The sequence below is a fragment of the Theropithecus gelada genome, chromosome 15, assembly GCF_003255815.1.
Source record: "Theropithecus gelada isolate Dixy chromosome 15, Tgel_1.0, whole genome shotgun sequence".
Classification (NCBI taxonomy): domain Eukaryota; kingdom Metazoa; phylum Chordata; class Mammalia; order Primates; family Cercopithecidae; genus Theropithecus; species Theropithecus gelada.
The window spans coordinates 4,285,931-4,291,321 of NC_037683.1; the positions used below are offsets into that span (position 1 = coordinate 4,285,931).

The following is a 5,391-nucleotide window of genomic DNA, read 5'->3' on the forward strand; positions in this document are numbered from 1 at the left end:
TTCAGAGATTGGCTGTTCAGATAAGAATTGAGATTTGTTTTGTGGAAAGACTAATTATCTTTGATACTGCAAAGGCAGTGGCCATGGATCTGTTCCTCTGTGCTAAATGTCTTGTGGCAGGGTGTGTTTGTGGGGGAGTGTTCACTGGTACTCTTGAGTAGCCTGAAGTGACCCATTCTATGAATTGTTAATTATGGTGCCAAAAAAATAAATAAATAATAAAGCTTGGTTTTTTAAAAAACCCATTGCTGATATATTGGTTCAATATGATCAATTTCCTCTGCCTTGAGCTATATAAATCATTAGGGGCATGGTAGTATACAAGTCCAGGTACAGAGCGGTATGCATTTATTCCTTTTTGTCTTCTTGACCTACACCTTGGTAATATTACTTCTTTTTCTGTCATTTCCTTTTTTGGAATTATGTACTAATAACTGACCCTATTTTATCTAGCAAGAGATGTGAAAGTATACTAAAGTCTTTGAAAGACACAGTGGGCCGTGCTTAGTGGCTCATGCCCACAGTCCCAACACTTTGGGAGGCTGAAGTGGGAGGATCGTTTAAGTCCAGAAGTTCAAGACCAGCCTGGGCAACATAGTGAGACCCGCCCCCATGTCTAAAAAATTTTTTTTCGGCCGGGCGCGGTGGCTTACGTCTATAATCCCAGCACTTTGGGAGGCTGAGGCAGGCAGATCACCTGAGGTCAGAAGTTCGAGACCAGCCTAGCCATCATGGCGAAATCCTGTCTCTACTAAAAATACAAAAATTAGCTGGGCGTGGTGTTGTGTGCCTGTAATCCCAGCTACCCAGGAGGCAGCTGAGGCAGGAGTATTGCTGGAACCCAGAGGCAGAGGCTGCAGTGAGCTGAGATCATACTGCTGCACTCCAGCCTGGGTAACAGAGCAAGACTCTGTCTCAAACAAACAAACAAAAAAACTTTTTTAATTTTTCAGGCATGGTGGCACATGTCTGTGGTCCTAACTACTCGGGAGGCTGAGGTGGGCAGATCACTTGAGCTTGGGAGGTCGAGGGTGCTGTGAGCTGTGATCATGCCACTGCACTCCAGCCTGGGTGACAGAGCAAGACCCTGTCTCAAATAAATAAATAAATAAGGTAGACAGTATGAATAAATAAATAAATAAGGTAGACAGTATGAACACTGGGGAGGGAATCAGGAGACCTGGCTCAAATCGCTTTCAGGTTTTTTGGCCTTGGGTACGTCCTTCACCCGCTCTGAACCTCAGTATCTCCACCTGTGAAACAAAAGAATTGGACATGTCACTGTAGTTTTCAAACTATGCTTGACAGCATTTCCTTAGGGAAGAGTTTCCCAGCTGGTGTGCCTTGGCATGCTGATCTCATTAGCCCTCCCAGACAGGGCCTGTGGTGGGTGAACCCCCAGGACCTGTTCCATTCATATTTCCTCCCCCTACCTTTGTGTTAAAATGGAATCATTCAGCTGGGTGTGGTGGCTCACACCTGTAATCCCAGCACTTCGGGAGGCCAAAACTGGTGAATCACAAGGTCAGGAGTTTGAGACCAGCCTGGCCAACATGGTGAAACCCCATCTCTACTAAAAATACAAAAATTAGCAGGGCCTGGTGGAGCACACCTGTAATCCCAGCTACTCTGGAGGCTGAAGCAGGAGAATCACTTGAACCCAGGAGGTGGAGGCTGCAGTGAGCCAAAATTACGCCACTGTACTCCAGCCTAGGCAACAGAGGAAGACTATCTGAAAAAGAAAAAAAAAAAAAGGCATCATTTTCTAGGTACTGTGACAGGGAATAGGTTGGGAAGCAATGACTTCAGGAGAGGGGGATGTTGAGTGAATGGGGCTCGGCCCTGTAGCTAGTCAACATATAGAGGCTTAAAGCAAATTTCCAAAAGGCATCCCTTTTCCTTCAAGATACTACCACCCTCTATTGGACGATTGCCCTGTTAATAACTGTACAATCTATGAGTGTTGTTCTTTTAGAATTTGTCTAGCAGGTTTTCTGATCTTCACTGGAAAGTTTTAAAAAACAAAATTATGATGGAGGTGGATGGTACCTCCCAGAGTTGTGCAGCTCGTATTTTGCACAACCATTTAGGGGTCCTAATGGAGCTCTGGCATCCTCTCTGCCACAGCCTTTTTGTTTTATGTGCTGTACGATATATTGTGGTTCCATGTACGATTATGTACAGAAAAGTTCATCTGTCAAAAACAAAATGAAAAATCGCTGGATGAGATGATCTATAAGTTCTCTTCCACTTTGAATTTGTATGACTTCATGGAAAATACCACTTAGGCTGGGCATGGTGGCTCATGCCTGTAATCCTAGCACTTCGGAAGGCCAAGGCAGGAGGATTGCTCAAGCTCAGGAGTTCAAGACCAGCCTGGGCAATATACTGAGACCCCATCTCTATTATAAATTTTTAAAATTTTAAATAAAAAAATTAAAAAGAAAATATGAAATACCTCTTACGATTTTTGAATTATTTGAATATTCTTCCTCTAGTGGTTAGTGGTCTTGCATATGTCATTTGATGCTGGTATTCCTAATGGATTTCAATGGTAAACCAAGAAAGGAGAGCACTGGGAGGCCAGGTTTTTGATACTCACGGATAGAGATAATGATTACTAGATGAGAGATGCAGCTCCTGATGGGGAGTAGCATCAGATTCCTTACAGTAGAATACTAAGGACTGCCTTCGGTTTTAATTCAAGTACTCACGTGTCTTTCTTGCTTTCAAACTTGACCTCATTTATCAGCTGAGGATCCATGTTTTTGTCACATTATTGTCCCATACTACAGCAAATCTGATGACAAATTAAAAATTCCAATAGGACAGAAACTATACATCCCTTACATAGAAGAACGGATTTCTGAGGATTTCCTACCCATGTGCTAGGAGCTTTCCCCTACTTCTCAAGCTTTCTATGATGACAGCAGTGACATAATTAGGCTTGGACATCTTCTGTCTCAGTGTCAGGAAAACCAAAAGCTCCATTAAGAGCCACAGAGCTTCTTACAAGTGCCTTATATCACACCTGGTAATCCCCTTCACTTTTCTTCATCCTGCCTAATGAATTCCTGACATTAGATTTCCTGTGGGCCTACAGAAAGTAGATTAAGCCAGGTGCAGTGGTTCACACCTGCAATCCCAGCGACTTGGGAGGCCAAGGCAGGAAGAATACCTGAGCCCAGGAGTTTGAGACCAGCCTGGGCAATACAGTGAGACCCCATCTCTTAAAAAAAAAAAAAAAAACAGCTGGCCGGGCGTGGTGACTCACGCCTGTAATCCCAGCACTTTGGGATCCACTGAGGCGGGTGGATCATGAGGTCAGGAGATGGAGACCATCCTGGCTAACATGGTGAAACCCCGTCTCCACTAAAAATACAAAAAAAAAATTGGCCGGGCGTGGTGGTGGGCACCTATAGTCCCAGCTACTCGGGAGGCTGAGGCAGGAGAATGGCGTGAACCCGGGAGGCGGAGCTTGCAGTGAGCCAAGATCGCACCACTGCACTCCAGCCTGGGCGACAGAGCAAGACTCCGTCTCTAAAAAAAAAAAAATCAGTTTTTTCCAGATGGATGTATTCAAGAACTTTTTATTCTTCTAGCTCTTTCAGGATATTTATACTCAGTACAGCATGTGATCCTAGATTGGAACCTGCACCAAAAATAAAGATATTTCTGTGGGTGTGTTTTTTGCTATAGAGGACATTGGAACAATAGGCAAAACTTGAATAAGGCCTATATATTAGATAATAGTACTGTGTCAACATGCATCTCTTGACTTTAATCATTGTACTGTGGTTATGAAAATGAGTGTTCTTATTCTTGGCAAATATGCCCTGAGGTAAGTGGGCATGATGTCTGCAACTTATTTATTTTTTTGAAACAGTCTAGCTCTGTCGCCCAGGCTGGAGTGCAGTAGTGTGATCTCGGCTCACTGCAACCTCTGCCTCCTGGGTTCAAGCGATTCTCCTGCCTCAGCCTCCTGAGTAGCTGGGATTACAGGCACACGCCACCACGCCTAGCTAATTTTTATTTATTTTTTTTTTTGAGATGGAGTCTCGCTCTGTCGCCCAAGCTGGAGTGCAGTGGTGCGATCCTGGCTCACTGCAAGCTCCGCCTCCTGGGTTCACGCCATTTTCCTGCCTCAGCCTCCTGAGTAGCTGGGACTATAGGCGCCCGCCACCGCGCCCGGCTCATTTTTTGTATTTTTAGTAGAGACGGGGTTTCACCGTGGTCTCGATCTCCTGACCTTGTGATCCGCCCGCCTCGGCCTCCCAAAGTGCTGGGATTACAGGCGTGAGCCACCGCGCCTGGCCTAATTTTTGTATTTTTAGTAGAGATGGCGTTCCGCCATGTTGGCCAGGCTGGTCTTGAACTCCTGCCTTCAGGTGATCTGCTCACCTCGGCCTCCCAGAGTGCTGGGATTACACGCGTGAGCCACCACACCCAGCCAGAAACTTATTTTCAAATGATTGGGGGGAGGGGGATATCTATGTGTATACATATATATGTATACACGTGTGTATGTCTATGTGTATGTGTATGTAGACAGCTGTATGTGTGTATATATATTCAAACATAGAATAATAAAGCAACCATGGTCAAAGGTTGACAAATGGGGGAATCTGGGTGAAGGGTATATGGGATTTCTTTCCAGTATTCATGTAACTTTTCTGTAAATTGGAAACTATTTCAAAATTAAAAGATACGCCTCTTTTCGCCTTGCAAAAAAACATGCTTACAATTCTGATGAGGTGACAAAATCAAGCTCTGGAACCTACAACCCTGAAAACAGGACCCTGGTGACTAAGGTTACCTTGAAGTCATCAACCTGTAGCAAGGATGGAATGTTGACTCTAAACAGGTTTTCAAGAGAGGTGACTTGAAGGCAGAATTTTAATTCAATCGAGAATGTGATTTAAGCACCTGGAGCACTTGAAGGGTTGACCTAAAAGTTATAGGAGTGCAGAGGATAGACTTATTTCATCTAGTCTAAGTCCAAAGGCCTGAGAGCCAGTCAGCTGATGGTTTAAATCCCAGAGTACTTTTCTGCAGGGTTCAAAAAAAGGGTTTGGCAGTCAAATAAGTTTGGGAAATAATATGTGTGTTTTTTTTGTTTGTTTTTAGACAGAGTCTCGCTCTGTCGCCAGGCTGCAGTGCAGTGGTGCGATCTCGGCTCACTGCAACCTCCACCTCCCGGGTTCAAGTGATCCTCCTGCCTCAGCCTCCCGAGTAGCTGGGACTACAGATGCGTGCCACTACACCCAGCTAATTTTTGTATTTTTAGTAGAGATGGGGTTTCACCGTGTTGGCCAGGATGGTCTCCATCTCTTGACCTTGTGATTTGCCCACCTCAGCCTCCCAAAGTACTGGGATTACAGGTGTGAGCCA

At 44.7% G+C, this 5,391-nt stretch overlaps 1 non-coding gene across 1 annotated transcript; it reads left to right on the forward strand.

The window, feature by feature from the left end:
- The first annotated feature begins 1,958 nt into the window (after positions 1-1,958).
- On the forward strand, positions 1,959-2,017 carry LOC112608777. The gene has a single exon (XR_003116066.1). It is a non-coding gene; the product is annotated as a U7 small nuclear RNA (small nuclear RNA).
- Positions 2,018-5,391: the final 3,374 nt, after the last annotated feature.